This window comes from Macaca thibetana, chromosome X (genome assembly GCF_024542745.1).
Source record: "Macaca thibetana thibetana isolate TM-01 chromosome X, ASM2454274v1, whole genome shotgun sequence".
Taxonomy (NCBI): Eukaryota; Metazoa; Chordata; class Mammalia; order Primates; family Cercopithecidae; genus Macaca; species Macaca thibetana.
In genome coordinates this window covers 136,959,927-136,975,853 of record NC_065598.1, presented here as the reverse complement: position 1 = coordinate 136,975,853, position 15,927 = coordinate 136,959,927, and the positions used below count along the sequence as shown (strand labels likewise).

The 15,927-nt window shown below is 41.9% G+C and overlaps 1 pseudogene; it reads left to right on the top strand.

Moving 5' to 3' along the window:
- The first annotated feature begins 14,573 nt into the window (after nucleotides 1–14,573).
- On the top strand, nucleotides 14,574–15,704 carry LOC126945913 (melanoma-associated antigen C2-like; annotated as a pseudogene).
- Nucleotides 15,705–15,927: the final 223 nt, after the last annotated feature.

Below are 15,927 nucleotides of genomic sequence, written 5' to 3'. Positions count from 1 at the left end.
TGGTGAAACAATTCTGTATGATACTGTGATGATGAATACTGGCCATTTCACACTTATCAAAACCTATAGCATCCGCAGTGTTGAGTGAGTCCTGATGTAAACTGTGGACTTGAGTTAATAAATAGGTATCAATACAGATCCATCACTTGTAGCAAACATGCTATAATAATACAAATTGTAAATAATAGGAGACACTGTGTGTGTGTGTGTGTGTGTGTGTGTGTGTGCGCGCGTGTGAGGCAGGGCAGGGAGAGTAGTGTAGATATGGGAAACTCTGTAATTTTGACGAAGTTTTCTCTCTGTATTTTTTGATTAGCAATGCTCTAAAAATGAAGCCTATTATTTTTTTAAAACATACAAATAATTTGAACAGACACAGTATCAAACAGTATACACTTATTGGAAAGAGGTATGTAATGTCATTTGTCATTAGGGAGATGCAAACAAAAACCAAAGAAGATTCCAATACACACTTATTACAATGGCTAAAATCCAACAATCTAAAAATATCAAATGTAAGAGAGGATATGGAACAACAGGAGTTCTCATTCCTTGCTAGTTGTGATGAAAACTGATACAGCTGCACTGTTAAATCAGTATTTTCTGCACTTCTTCCTATGACATGGTGAAAGCTAAAACTATAGGAACTGAAAGCAGAACGTAGTTGCCAGGGCCTTTGCAGAAGTGCAGTGACTGACCTCAAATGGGATGCACGGGAGAATTTTAGGTTGATGAAACCGGTCATTATGATACTTGGAGGGTACATATGGGCCTCCATGCATTTGCCAAAATACATGTAACTTCACATAATAGTTGCATTTGATGTGTGGTTTGAAAATTTTTCTCAACTTTTATCTTAGAAGTGCACGTTTGTTACCTAGGTAAACTTTGTCATGGGGGTTTCTTGTACAGATTATTTCATCACCCATCTAATCCCAGTACCCATTCATTATTTTTCCTGATCCTCTCCTTCCTCCCACTCTCCACCCTCTGAAAGGCCCCAGTGTGTGTTGCTCCCCTCTGTGTGTCCATGTGTTCTCCTCTCTAGCTCCCACTAATAAGTGAGAACATGTAGTATTTAGTTTTCTGTTACTGTGTTAGTTTGCTAAGAATAATGACCTCTGGCTGCATCCATGCCATGGATTGGGTTTTTTCTTCAGGTAGCAATAACAAAGAAGCCTTTAACCTCATCTAGGTGAGAGATAATATTAACATCACACACAGCAGTAGTAATGGAGATCGAAAAATTGGAAGGATTTGGAATAAATTTTAGAGGTTGAAGGAAAAAAAGTTGCCATTGGATTGGATTTGGGATAAGACAAAGGGAGAAATCAAGCACATAAGTATAAATTGTGTGTGCCACCTTTGATGTTAACAAATATCAAATGAAGACATACTTTGGTTTTTCCATTTTTTGACAGCCTTCATGTGTATTTTGTAACCTCTCTTACACACACTCAAATGATTCTGATTCCCTGAAATCTGGGAATGCCCTCCCCTCCTTCAACCTGGCATCCAACAATTCTACATTCATGGCACCTGTGGTAAACCTCCACTGGCAGTGGTAGCATCTTCATTGAAGGCTGAATCTAACTGAGAAATAGGAACTGAAGGTGAGTCATTTGGGCATGTTTGGAGAAGGGTTGTGTTCACTCCTTTAAAAGGCCCCTGACACTCCCCACTGATTCAATCCCAAGAACATCTCTCTTCTGGACAGGAGACTTATTTCCAATACCAGGAGGTAAAAGGATAGGCTGCCGTCTTCTTTTTACCATCCATAACTAATGCTCCCTTCTTGGGACCTCAGAAGAAAAGCTCCATGAGGATAATTCCCAAGGACACGGGAACGAGAACTAGAATTTACCCACCAGCTGCCTCCCAGTCTGGGAGAAGAGCTTCCTTGTCTGTGGGTTTCCACCTTGAGCGCTGAGGTTTGATGATCCACCAATCCTGGCTATGAGCAGAGGCCCACTGCCCCTGGGACACAGAGACAAAGCTAAGGAAGGAGGTCAGCTCTTGAACAGCTGAGTTGATCCTGACCATAGTGGGTGTAGAGCACCCCATTCCTCAGGGTAATCTCTGGCAAAGCCACAATCACGTTTTTTGGAATCTCAGGACTCATGAATCCTCCTGAGAGTACTGTCAGGAGTAAGAGCAGCTGAAAAGAAGTATGTGGAGCTCTTATCCATGTGGAGAGGGAGATAGGCCTCTACTCCTATCATGTGAGCAACCTGGCACTGCCACTAAGTTAGTAAAGTGTTTGTGGACCTGGTCAGTGTGTCTGTCATCAACACAACAGCCGTCCGTCATGACTTTCTAGAATAGAACTGCTCAGGTTGTATTTCTTGAATCCCCAGAGTTCCAGAGGGCAGCAGGTGGACGGGTCAAGTAAGAGGAGGAATAAATCCATCATGGTCCCAGGTAGCCTTCCCCCAGCTACTATTGAGATCTAAGTTCTACTCTCAAAAAGCAAAGGCTTATGAAAGCAGCTAGGGCTTCTATGGCTGAGACAAGGGGGTGAGAGGATATCACATTTTCTCTGTTGCTCTTTGACTTGTATCATCTTGCTCCTCTTGTTACTGAGGTGACCACTGACCCCAGCATATTTCAGTTCTTTCAACTCCAGCCTTACTGATGCTCTAATTTACTCATAATGGTGACTCACTAAGAGATAATCTATACAAAGACTTATTTATTTTTCTGTGCATTTCTGTGTTTTTGAAGTTTTTATAATAAACATTTTTAAAGTAGGTATTAAATAGCCCTGTAATGGCATATTTGGATAATACAAAAAAGGGTTCCACTTACATTAAATTGTTTATATGGATATTTAGTTGTTCCACTGATACTTATTTCAATAAGACAGTCTCCAGCTCTAAAGCTGCAACACTTTTTAATCAATTAAGCTTGCATTCATATACTTTGTTGGTTTTGTTTTTCAGGACTTTCCATTCAGTTCCATTGGTCTCTCTGTTAATCCCTGCACCCAAATTTCAAACTCTTCATTACAATAGTTTCTTTGTAATTCTTACTATCTGGTAGATGAATTGCTCTTCTTCAAGAGTGTGCTGTCTATGCTTGGCAATTTGCATGTCTTTATATTTTAAAATCAGGTGATTCACAGATGCCTTCATGTCCAAAGAAATGATAGGTTAGACGTTGTATTTTCTTTATTTTCATATTCATTGTTGCTGCAGAAAAACAAAGTTTATTTTTCCTGGGTTGATTTTATACCTAGGAAATTCATGTATTTTCATCTATTAATAAGCTGGGCCATTCCGCTGTTGCTGGTGGTATGCGCATTTGAGCATAGACTCTGCTGCTGCTGCCCCAGTGAAGCACTTTAGACAGCAACTCCCAGCAGAGTGTTGTGGTCGGCGGACAAGAAACACCTCGGTGTCTCTAGCAGAGCAGCTGCTTTACATCACAGGGACAGAGAACAATGATGTGGGCCTGGTACCAGTCCCCAAAGGTGGAGCACACAGTCCAAGAGTACTGACCTGAGCTTTTCCCCCTAACAACTTCCAGAAATGAAGCCTCTTGACAAAACCCACTACCGTCAAACCCTCAAGGGCATCAGCGAGTATAAAATAATATAAAACCTATTCAAAGTAAAGAAACTTCAAATAGCAAAGGAACATCAGCCCACACAGATAAGAAAGAACGAGCACAAGAACTCTAGCAACTCCAGAAACCAGAGCCTCTTCTTCCCTCCTCACTACCACGCTAGTTCTGCAGCAATGGTTCTAAAGCAGGGTGAAATGGCTACAATGAGAGACAGAGTTTAGCATCTGGATGGACACAGATCATTGAGATTCAGGAGGAAGTCAAAACCAAATCCAAGGAATCTAAGGAATCCAATAAAATGACAGAAACATGAAAGATGGAATCACCATTTTAAGAAGGAACCAAGCGAAGAGGTAAGGCCAAAAAACTCACTGAAGAAATCTCATAATGTAATTAAAAGTATTAACAACAGAATAGACCCAGCAGAGGAAAAATCTCTAAGCCTGAAAACCAGTTCTCTGAATCAACTCAGTCAGAAAAAACTATATAGAAAAAATAATAAAAAATAACGCCTCAAACCCCCAAGAAATTTGAGATTAGGTAGTAAGACCAATCCTGCAACACATTGGCATCCCTAAAAGACAGGGAGAAAGAACAAGCAACTTGGAAAACAAATTTGAGGGTATCATTCACAAAAATTACTCCACCCCTGTTGGATGGTCAACATTCAAATTCAGGAAATCCCGAGAATCTCTGTGAGATACTATATAAGACAACCCCCAAGTCACATAATCATCATATTCTCCAATGTCAAGATGAAAGAAAAAATATTAAAGGCAGCTGGAGAGAAGGAACAGGTCACCAAAAAAAGGAACTTCATCAGAGTGGACATCAAGGTGGACAAATGTCAGGTGATATTTATCCTGGTAAATATCAACACTATTCTCTGACTAAATAATCATTTACATAGTACTTGCATATGTTTATCAGTTACATGAGGTATTTTGATATAGGCTTGCTATGTGTAATAATCACATCATGGTAAATGGGTTATCCACAAGCATAGACATTTATCCTTTGTGTTTCAAACAATCCAATTACACTCTTTTAGTTATTTCAGAAAGTACAATTAAATCATTTTGACTATGGTCACCCTGTTGTGATAGCTAATACTAGGTCTTATTGATTCTCTCTAACAGTTTTTTATAAACATTAGCCATCCTCACTTCTCCCCCAGCACCCCTCTACATTTCTCAGTCTCAGGTAACCATCCTTCTACATTCTGTCTCCATGAATTCCATTGTTTTGATTTTTAGCTTCTACAAGTAAGCGAGAACATGTGAAATTTGTCTTTCTGTGCCTGGCTTATTTCACTTACCATAATGACCTCCAGTGCCACCCATGCTGATGCAAATGACAGGGTCTCATTGCTTTTATGGATGAATAGTACTCCATTGTGTATATGTGATACAATTTGTTTATCCGGTCATCTGCTGATGGACACTTAGGTTGCTTTCCAATCTTGGATACTGTTAATCATGCTGCAGTGAACATGGTTGTGCAGGTAGCACTTCAGTGTAGTGATTTTCTTCATTTTGGGTAAATACTGAGGAGTGGGATTACTGGATAGTATGGTAGTATTGTTTTCATTTTTGGAAGAGTCTCCAGGCTGTTCTCCATAGTGGTTTTACCAATGTGCATTCCCACCAACAGTATAAACAAACTGTGATACACCTATACAATGGATTACTATGCAGCCATAAAAAGAAAAGGCCTGCCAGACATGGAAAGACAGAGATGAACAAAAAAAGTGTGTTGCTAAGGGAAAGAAGTTAATCTGATACCTATTTCAGTTATCCAAGCTCTGGTGTTCTTTTTATGTTAAGATTTCTGGCCGGGTGCAGTGGCTCATGCCTGTAATCCCAACACTTTGGGAGGCTGAGGCAGGCAGATCACCAGAGGTCAGGACTTCAAGACCAGCCTGTTCAACATTGTGAAACCCCGTCTCTACTCAAACTACCAAAAAAAAAAAAAAAAATTAGCCAGGTATGGTGGTGGGCGTCTGTAATCGCAGCTACTCAGGAGGCTGAGGCACAAGAATCTCCTGAACCCAGGAGGCAGAGGTTGTAGTGAGCCAAGATCGCGCCACTATACTCCAGCCTGGGTGATAGAGCGAGACTCCATCTCAAAAAGATAATAATAAAATAAAACATAAATTAAAGATAAAAGATTCCTGCATGACAAGGTTGGATTGATCCAATAACATCAATTTTATTTGATACACTTCCATTCTCACATTGATTTTTTTGTTTGTGCACCTCCCCGATGAAAATGCATAGGTTGTAACGTAATCCCCAATATTTGGCATTTTCGTTATGGCAAGCCAAACTGACTACCACACTCCTCTACATTCTCTGACTCTCTTTCTGGTACTCTCACGAGAAATTGGGCTTCTAGTACATTCCACTATGCCATCCACCTACTTTTTATGGGTTTGCCTCCCTGGCTAAATAGTGAGAGCATATAAAGAGAAAAATAACAGAGAGGTTTTCTCCCATATTTTTGGAACAAAGATCTTCTTGACAGAAGGAAGGATGTTCCTCTCTCAGAATTTTGATGCCTGACCAGCTGTGGCTGGTGCTCTCATTGGAAGATTACACCTTCAAGAATGGCGCTGGCTTGCCTGGAGGCCAACCTTGAAGAAGAAAGGAATTTCTCATGTTCTCTTTGTCTTTTAGGAATCTCCTATCCTATTTCTTCAAACACAAAGGGTTTTCTAGAAAAAAATGCAAACATAAATTGACATTGATCACTTTCTGTCTCTATATCCTGTGCAATTCTTCAGTTTTATATGCCTTTAAGTCCAGGCTGGAAGACTGAGAAGGAAAAAAGTAAAGGAAACTAATCACCCTATCAAAATATTACTTTGAATTCTAGTTTCCTTCCGTAATTCTCCTGCTTCTATTTACTATTTTTACAAAAAAAATTTTGCTTTAGAATAGTTTTAGATTCACAGAAAATTTACAAAATAATAACTCCAAGATCCAGATGTTGGCTGGTTTGATTTCTTCTCTGGTCTCTCTGTGGCTTGCGGATGGCCACTTTCTCACTGAATTCTTGCATGATTGTTCCTTGGTCTGTGTGTCTGTATCTTAATCTGCACTTCTTATGAGGACACCTGTCATACTGAATATGAACCTAACCTTAATACCTCATTTTACCTTAATTACGTCTTCAAAATTTCTATCTTCAAATACAGTCACATTCTGGGATACTGGGCTTTACAACTTGGATATATGAATTTTTGGGGTGAGTCACAATTCAGCCCATAACACCCTGCCAACTAAAATCAGAATTTCTGTGCCAAAAAATAAACTTGTTGTGTTAAGTCATGTAAATTTCAAGGATTTGTTTTCTTGGTGTTCCATGAGCTTACTGATACTTTATCTTCCCACTGGACTGCTCCTCATGCTTTTCTTAGGCTTATTTCAATACTTTACTTACAAATGAATACTGCATATATTTCTGTTGCAAAAATTTTAAAAATAAGTAGAAATCACAATTCTCCCCTTTGGAAAGTTCTTCCAAAATTCAGCCCCCTATTCAGAAGTTTCCACAATTAACCATGTGGTGTTTAAATTTAAAAGCTGATTTAGAATTTTGAGAAAGATAGGTGTGGTTTTTAAATATAATTTATATGTATATGAGCATGTGTGTGTGTTTATAACTAAACATGGGTAATAATATACGTATAGGTCTGCCACTTCCTTTTCCACTATTATAGGTTCAGTTGCATCCCCACTAAAATCTTATGTTGAAATTTACATGTGGCATTATTTGGAGATGGGATTATCTCAGAGGCAAGTAATTTAAAATGTGGTTATTAAAGAAGAGCTGGTATTATTCCAACTGAAACCATTCCAAAAAAAATTGAAAAGGAGGAACATCTCCCTAACTCATTCTATGAGGCCAACACCATCCTCATACCAAAACCCAGCAGACACAAACAAAAAAAGAGAAAACTTCAGGCCAATATCTTTAACAAACATTGATGCAAAAATTCTCATCAAAATGCTGTCAAATCATATCCAGCAGCACATCAAAAAGCTTATCCACCAGGATCAAGTAGGCTTGATTTCTGGGATGCGAGGTTGGTTCAACATATACAAATGAACAAATGTGATTTATCAAATAAACAGAAATAAAGATAAAAACCACATCATTTTCTCAATTGATGCAAAAAAAGCTTTTGATAAAATTCAACAATTTTTCTTATTAAAAACTCTCAATAAATTAGGTGTTGAGGGAACATACTTTAAAATGATAAGAGCCATATATGACAAACTCACAGCCAATATTATACTGGATGGACAAAAGCTGGAAGTATTCTTCTTGAAAATTAGCACAAGACAAGAATGCCCTCCTTCACCACTCTTATTCAACATAGTATTGGGAGTTCTGGCCAGGGCACTCAGGCAAAATAAATAAATAAAGCATATTCAAATAGGAAGAGAGGAAGTCAAACAATCTTTGTTTGCAGATGACATGATCATATATCTAGAAAACCCCATTGTCTCATGTCAAAAGCTTCTTATGCTGATAAACAACTTCAGCAAAGTCTCAGGATATAAAATCAATGTACGGAAATCACTAGAAGTCCTATACACCAACAACAGGCAAACTGAGCGCCAAATCATGAATGAACTTTCATTCCTAATTGCCACAAAAGGAATAATATAGCTAGGAATACAACTAACAAGGGAAGTGAAGTATCTCTACAAGGAGAAAGACAAATCTCTGCTCAAATAAATCAGGGGTGACACAAGAAAATGGAAAAACATTCCATCCGAATGGATAGGAAGAATCAGTATGGTGAAAATGGCCATACAGACCAAAGCAATTTATAGATTCAATGCTATTCCCACTAAACTTTCACTGACATTCTTCACACAACTAGAAACAAAAATCTATTTTGAAATTCGTATGTAACCAAAAAAGAGCCCAAATAGCCAAGGCCATCCTGAACAAACAAACAAACAAAAAAAGCTGGAGGCATCATGCTACTTGACTTCAAACTATATTACAAGGCTACAGTAACCAAACAGCATGGTACTGGTACAAGGACTGACACATAGACCAGTGGAAAAATAATAGAGAATCCAGAAATAAGACCGCACACCTAAAACCATCTGATCTTTGACAAACGTGACAAAAACAAGCAATTGGTAAAGGACTCTCTATTTAATAACCGGTGATGGAAGAACTGGCTAGACCTAAGCAGAAAATTGAAACTACACCCCTTACTTACACCACATACAAAAATAACTCAAGGTGGATTAAATACTTCAATGTGAAACCCAAAACTATAAAAACTTTAGAAGAAACCTAGGCAATACCATTCAGGACATACACATGGGAGAAAATTTCATGACGTATATGCTAAACATAGTTTCAACAAAAGCAAGCATTGACAAACAGGATGTGTTTAAAGTAAAGAACTTCTGCAGAGCAAGAGAAACTATCAACAGAGTAAACAGACAACCCAGAGAATGGGAGAAAATTTTTGTAATCTGTGCATCTGATGAAGATCTATATCCAGCATCTATAAACAATTTAAACAAATTTAAATGAAAAAAAATTTAAAAACCCACTAAAAGGTGGGCAAAGGACATGCACAGACACTTTCCAAAAGAGGACATACATGCTGCCAAGAAGCATATGAAAAAAGCTCAACATCACTGATCACTAGAGAAATGCCAATCAAAACTACAGTGAGACACCACCTCACACCAGACAGAATGGCTACTATTAAAATGTCAAAAAATAAGTGATCATGGTGAGGCTGTGGAGAAAAAGGAATATTTTTACTCTGTTGGTGGGAGTGTCAATTAGTTCAACCCTTATGGAAAATAGTCTGTCAAATTCTCAAAGACCTAGAGACAGAAATAGCATTCAGCTGAGCCAGCAAACCCATTACTGGGTGTATATTTAAAGGAGTATAAATGGTTCTATTATTAAGACATATGCAAGTGTATGTTCAATGAGGCACTATTCACAATAGCAAAGACATGGAATCAACCGAAATGCCCATCAATGATAGACTGGATAAAGAAAAGGTGGTATATATACACTGTGGAATACTATGCAGCCAGGAAAAGGAATGAGATCAGGTGTTTTGCAGGAAAATAGATGAAGCCAGAGGCCATTATCCTTGGCACAGTAACAGAGGAACAGAAAACCAAATGTCAAATGTTCTCACTTATAAGTGGGAGCTAAACCTTGAGAACACACGGACACATAGAGGGGAACAATGCACGCTAAGGCCTACCCAGAGGGCAGAGGGTGGGAGGAGGGAGAGGGTCAGGAAAAATAACTAATGGATATTGGCTTAATACCTGGGTGATGAAATAATACATATAACAAACTTTCATGACACACATTTACATACATAAAAAGCCTGCACATCCTGAACATGCACCATGAACTTAAACTAAAAGTTTAAAAAAATGTGGTTATTAATGCTGGCCCTAATCCCATATGATGGGAGTCATTATAAAAAGGGGAAATTTGGACACCGTGCTATGAGTAGAGGGATGACCATGTGAACATACACGGAGTGAAGACAGCCATCTACAAGGCAGGGAGAGAGCCTGGAAAGCATCCTGCCCTCACAGCCCTCAGCAGGAACCAACCTTGTATACACTTTGCTCTTGGACCACCAGACTCCAAAACTGTGAGAAAGTCACAAAACTCTGCAAATCCAATCATGAGGAAAAAGAAAACCAAATATAAAATGGGCAAGATAATCTGAAAAGATATGCCGGCAAAAACATATACAAATGGAAAATAAGCACATAACACTGTCGAATGTCCTATGTCATTACAGATACACAAGTTAAAACAACTAGGAGATAGCACTTGACCCCCAGGAGAATGGCTGAATTCCCAAACACTGCAACATCAAATGTCGACATGCATGTTGAGCAACAGGAACTTTCAGTCGTTGTTTGGGATAGACCTGGAGGTATCATGAAAGCCTATTGCTAAGTGAAAGAAGAAAATTCTAAAAGGGCTACATAATGTACGATTTCAATCATACCATATTCTGAAACAGGCAACAAAGAATACACTAAAAATATTACTGGTTTCCAGGGGCTGAGTGTTGGGGTTGGTGCACAGGGGATTGATAATTAGGTGGAACACAGAGGAGATCCAGGATGGTAAAACAATCTGTGTAATACTATAATGATGAATACTTGCCGTTACACCATTATCAAAATATATAGTATCCTCAGTGTTAAGAGTGAGTCCTGACGTAAACCATGGACTTAATAATGAGGTAATACAAGTTCATCAGTTGTAGCAAACATGTCATAATAATACAAAATATAAATCAAAAGAGACACTTTGTGTGTGTGCGCAGCAAGCAGGGCAGGGTGGGTGGTGTAGATATGTAGGAACTCTAATTCTGATGAGGTTTTCTCTTTGTATTTTTGGATTAGCAATGCTCTAAAAATGAAGTTTATTCATCTATAAAAAGATGCAAATGATTTGAATAGATACTTTATTAAGGGGGTATACCAATGGTAAAAAAAGCACATAAAAAGACGACAAATTTCATATGTCATTAGGGAGATGCAAACAAAAACCAAAGAAGATTCCAATACATGCTTATGAGAATGGCTAAAACCTGAAAATCTAAAATACTAAATGTAAGAGAGGAGATAGAATAACAGAAATTCTCATTCCTTGATAGTTGTGATAAAAAAAAAAAGAGTACAGGCACACTTTTAAGTCAGTATCTTATAAACCTAGTCATATGACAAATTGGAAAAGTTAAAACTCCAGGAACTAAAAACAGAAGAGGGTTGCTAGTGTAGCAGGATGAGCCGCAGACAAAACCTCTCAGATGCCGAGTTGTAGAAGGAAGGGCTTGAGTCAGCTGGGAGCATCGGCAAGCTACTGCCTTAAAATCCCAGCTCCCCCAGTGCACAATTTCTGCCCCTTTTAAGGGTTCATAACACTAAAGATTTCACATGAAAGCGTCGTGATTGAGCAAGCAGGGGGTACGTGACAGGGGCTGCATGCCCCTGGTCAGAGAGACCGGTGGTCAGAGAGAAAGAGAACAGGGCAGGAAGTTTCACAGTGTCCTATACAATGTCTGGAATCTATGAATAACATCGGTTTCTCAGTTATGAGTTGATTTTTAACTACTGGGTTTAGGCCAGGCAGGCCCAGGCCTGGTTTCGGGTCTGGCACCGGGCTGCCTGTCTTTGGTTTTACTTCCTTGTTTTTTTCTTAAAATAGGTACTGAGTATAAAACCATATAAAACAATATGAGAGGGTCTCTCTGTTTCCTCACTAGGAGCTTAGTAGAGTGCAGTGATTGACTTCAAACGGGATGCACAGGAGAATTTTAGGCAGGTGGAACTGGTCAGTATGATACTTGGTTGGTAGATATGGGAGTACATACATTTTCCAAAACACATATAACTTCACATTCTAGTTAAATCTGATGTGTGTATTTAAAACGATAATCACATATTGGTTTTTAAAAGGAACACCGGGGCCTATCACGGGGAGGGGGGAGGGGGGAGGGAATGCATTGGGAGTTATACCTGATGTAAATGACGAGTTGATGGGTGCTGACCAGTTGATGGGTGCAGCACACCAACATGGCACAAGTATACACATGTAACAAACCTGCACGTTATGCACATGTACCCTAGAACTTAAAGTATAATAAAAAATAAATAAATAAATAAAAATAAAAGGAACATGGGCTGCTGAAAAGACAACGGTTTTTTCAGGAACAAGGATAGGAAAAGAAGCAACAATAAGGAAGCCTTCAACATAGGCTGTGGGAGAGATGATGCTAACTTCACGCTCAGCAGTAGTTAAAGTGGAAACATTTGGAATGCGTTTTAGCGGCTGAAGGAACAAATGTTGCTGTCTGGACAGGAGAGGGAGGGAGTGGAGGCCCCCTAAGAACTAATACCTTGAGGGAGACTGAGGGGCCTTCCTACCCCATTTCAGACAGGGGCAGTGGAGCCCTGCGTTGGGCATGGGAGGTTTTATCCCACTGTGGGTGGATGTGATTCTCCCTCTCTTCTACCTTGCAGGTCTCAGGGATGGGAGGGGCTTATTCGGGGGTGAAAGACTCAGATGCACAGGGTCAGGCATCCCAGGCAGTATTAGGAGTCCAGGCACAGCCTCTCAGGAAGGCAGGAAGGGAACACCCACGACTGGTAGTGCCCCCTGTCCTGTCCCTGTGCCTGCTGCCAGCTCTGGAGGAGCCCATCAGGGTCCCCAGATTTACAACTTTCTGACTTCCATTTTGGGAGTCAGCTACTAGAAGGGAGGTTTTCTCTGAGGAGAGCAGCTTCCGTTAAGCAGAGGGAGAAGCCCCAGGACTGGCCAATAATCAAGAAGAGAATTCTGTGGAAGGACGATGACCTCCCACCAGGGAGGGGACGCCGAGGCTGCAAAGAGACACTCCTTGCTGTCAGCCCTGGAAAAAGGGGCAGGTGGAGGGTGTCAAGGACTGGGGAGGTGAGAAGGTAGAGGTCAGCAAAGCTTAGGGAGTGAGCAGGAAAGGGTGGAGGGCGACCAGAAAGTGGTCAGGAAAGGATGGAAGGAGACTGACACGTGGGGGTTGGCTCCTCCGCAGAGAGGAGGCCCCACCCCTCGCTGCCCCTGCTGTCAGCTCTGGTCAAGCCCGGCAGGGTTCCTGGATGTGCTTTCCCGACTTGCACCTTGGGAGTCTGAAGGACCTGAGGCACTTTGTGAGGAGGCTCGTCTCAGTTCAGCAGAGACAAGTCTTAGACCTGGCCAATCCTCAAGGTAAGGGCCCTGAGGAAGAACTGAGGGACCTCCCACCACAGAGAGAAGAAACCCTGGCAGGTGTGCTGCCCCTGCCGTCGAACCTGTAGGTCCCAGACAGGAAAATGGCTGCCAAGGGCTGAGGGGTCCTCATGATAGAAGAAGGGAGGAGGTGCCGGCCCTCTAGGGAATAAATAGGAAGACTTTGAGGGAGACTCGGGGAACTCCCACTCAGAGAACAGATTCCCGGAGATTCCCACCCTGCTCCTCATATCAACCCTCTCAGAGCTCCCCAGTCAGCTCAGGCTGAGCCGCAGCCCTCTCATTTCTAGGTGACAGGTGGAGGGGAGGGGGGCCTTGGTCTGGGAGTCCTGTGGCAAGTCAGCAGGGGAACTGCTTCTGGTTGGCAGAGGGAAGATTCCCAGACTCTGCTGGGGACAAGAGTGAGGACTGAGGAGTCACATGTGCACCAGAACAGGCGTGAGGCTATCCCGACCGCCCCTGTGGGAGAGTGCTGGGAAGTGGCTGCCACCGCACCACCTCCCACTGCTCTCAGGGATGTGGAGTTTGCTCTGGGGTTTTGCCTCAGACCAGCAGAGTGGTGGGGGTCTGGCCCTGTCTGAGAAGCTGTGAGGTTGCTAATTAAATTCTGAGGGGGCCAAGCAGCCCAGAACTATGGAGCTCTGCGATTCTGGCCAGCCTAAGCTGTCAGCCCTGGGAAGTCCAAGGCTCTGCTTGCAGTCTTTAGCCTGAGAGGCTCCCTTACGTCCTCTTGCAGGTGCTCCAGGAACCAGGATGTGAAGACCTGGGTCTGAGTTGCACTTCCTAAAGTCAGCAGAGCAGGGGAGGCCCAGGAAGCGCCAGGAGTCAAGGTGAGTGCACACCCTGACTTTGTTACAAAGGCTCTACCCCCGCAAACAGGGGAGACTCCTCAGCACCGAGCCCTAACCACCTACTGTCATTCCTGGTGCCTCAGGCTCTGCCTGCCAACTGTGCCCTGAGGTGCTTTCTCATATCCTCTTACAGGTGCCCAGGGGACAATCTCTCTAGGAAGACAGCCAACCTGTGAGGCCCTAGAACACCACCTTAAGAGAAGAGGAGCTGCAAGTCTGCCTTTGGCTGAGCCATCATGGGTGAGTTTATCAGCTGAGGTCATTCAGTGTCACTCTCTTCCACAGGCCTGTTGGATCCCATCATCCATATCCCTGTTGATACGTTTACCTGTTGCTCCTGAAGAAGTCGTTATGCCTCTCTTTCCAAGTGTTCCGTTCCCCAACTTTGAGGAAGACTCCCAGTACCCAGTTGTGATAGAGGATTGGATAGATGCATAGGATCCCACAGATGAGGAAGAGGAGGAAGCCTCCATTTCCTCTTCCACTTTCTACTTAGTATTTTCCTCCTCTTCCTCCTCCTCATCCTCCTCTTCTCTGATTCTTGGTAGTCCTGAGGAGGACGAGGTACACTCTGCTGGGATGTCAAGTCTTCTCAAGAGCACTCCCAAGAGTCCTCCACAGGGTCCTTCCCAATGTCCTCCCCAGAATCCTCTGAGCTCCTGCTCCTCTTCTGTTTCATGAAGCCCAATGAATGAAGAGTCCAGCAGCCAAAAAGAGGAGGATGCCAGTACCTGTCCTGGCCTGCCAGAGAGTCAGTTCTGTTTCACATATACACTAGATGAAAAGGTGGCCGAGTTCCTGCTCCTCAAATATCAAACAAAGGAGCCTATAACAGAGTCAGAGATGCTGACGGTTGTCATCACCAAGTACAAAGACTACTTTCCTATGATACTCGAGAAAGCCGGTGAGTTCATAAAGCTGCTTTTTGGCCTTGCCCTGATAGAAGTGGGCCCTGACCACTTCTATGTGTCTGCAAACACAGTAGACCGCACCGATGAGGGTAGTGATGACAAGGGCAGGTCCGAGAACTGCCTCCTGATTCTTATTCTGAGTATGATCTTCATAAAGGGCAGCTGTGCCTCTGAGGAGGTCATCTGGGAACTGCTGAAGGCAATAGGGGTGTATGCTGGGAGGGAGCACTTCGTCTATGGGGAACCCAGGGAGCTCCTCATTAAAGTTTGGGTACAGGAACATTACTTGGAGTATCGGTAGGTGCCCAAGAGTTCTCCTCCACATTATGAATTCCTGTGGGGTCTAAGAACCCATTCAGAAAGCACCAAGCAGAAAGTACTAGAGTTTTTGGCCAAGCTAAACAATAGTATCCCTATTTCCTTTCCATCCTGGTACAAAGATGCTTTGAAAGATGTGGAAGAGAGAGCCCAGGCCATAATTTCCACCACAGATGATGCCACTGCCATGCCCAGTGCAAGCTTCAGTTTCATGTCCAGCAACTTCTCCTGTCCTGAGAGAAGTTTAGGGTAGTTTCTTCCCTTTGTGTTTGAAGAAGGCAGTTGAGGTTCTACATAGTGGAGGGCCCAGGTGGGGCTGGAGATAAAACAGTGTTCTCTGCATTTCTGTTTCATGTGAGTGGTTTATATATTTACCTGTTTTTCTTTTGGTTATTTTCAAGTGCTTTTACTTTAGTAGCAGGTTTAATTGGTTTCAGAATCTTAGTTTATGAATAGTACTTACACACGTCTTGTCA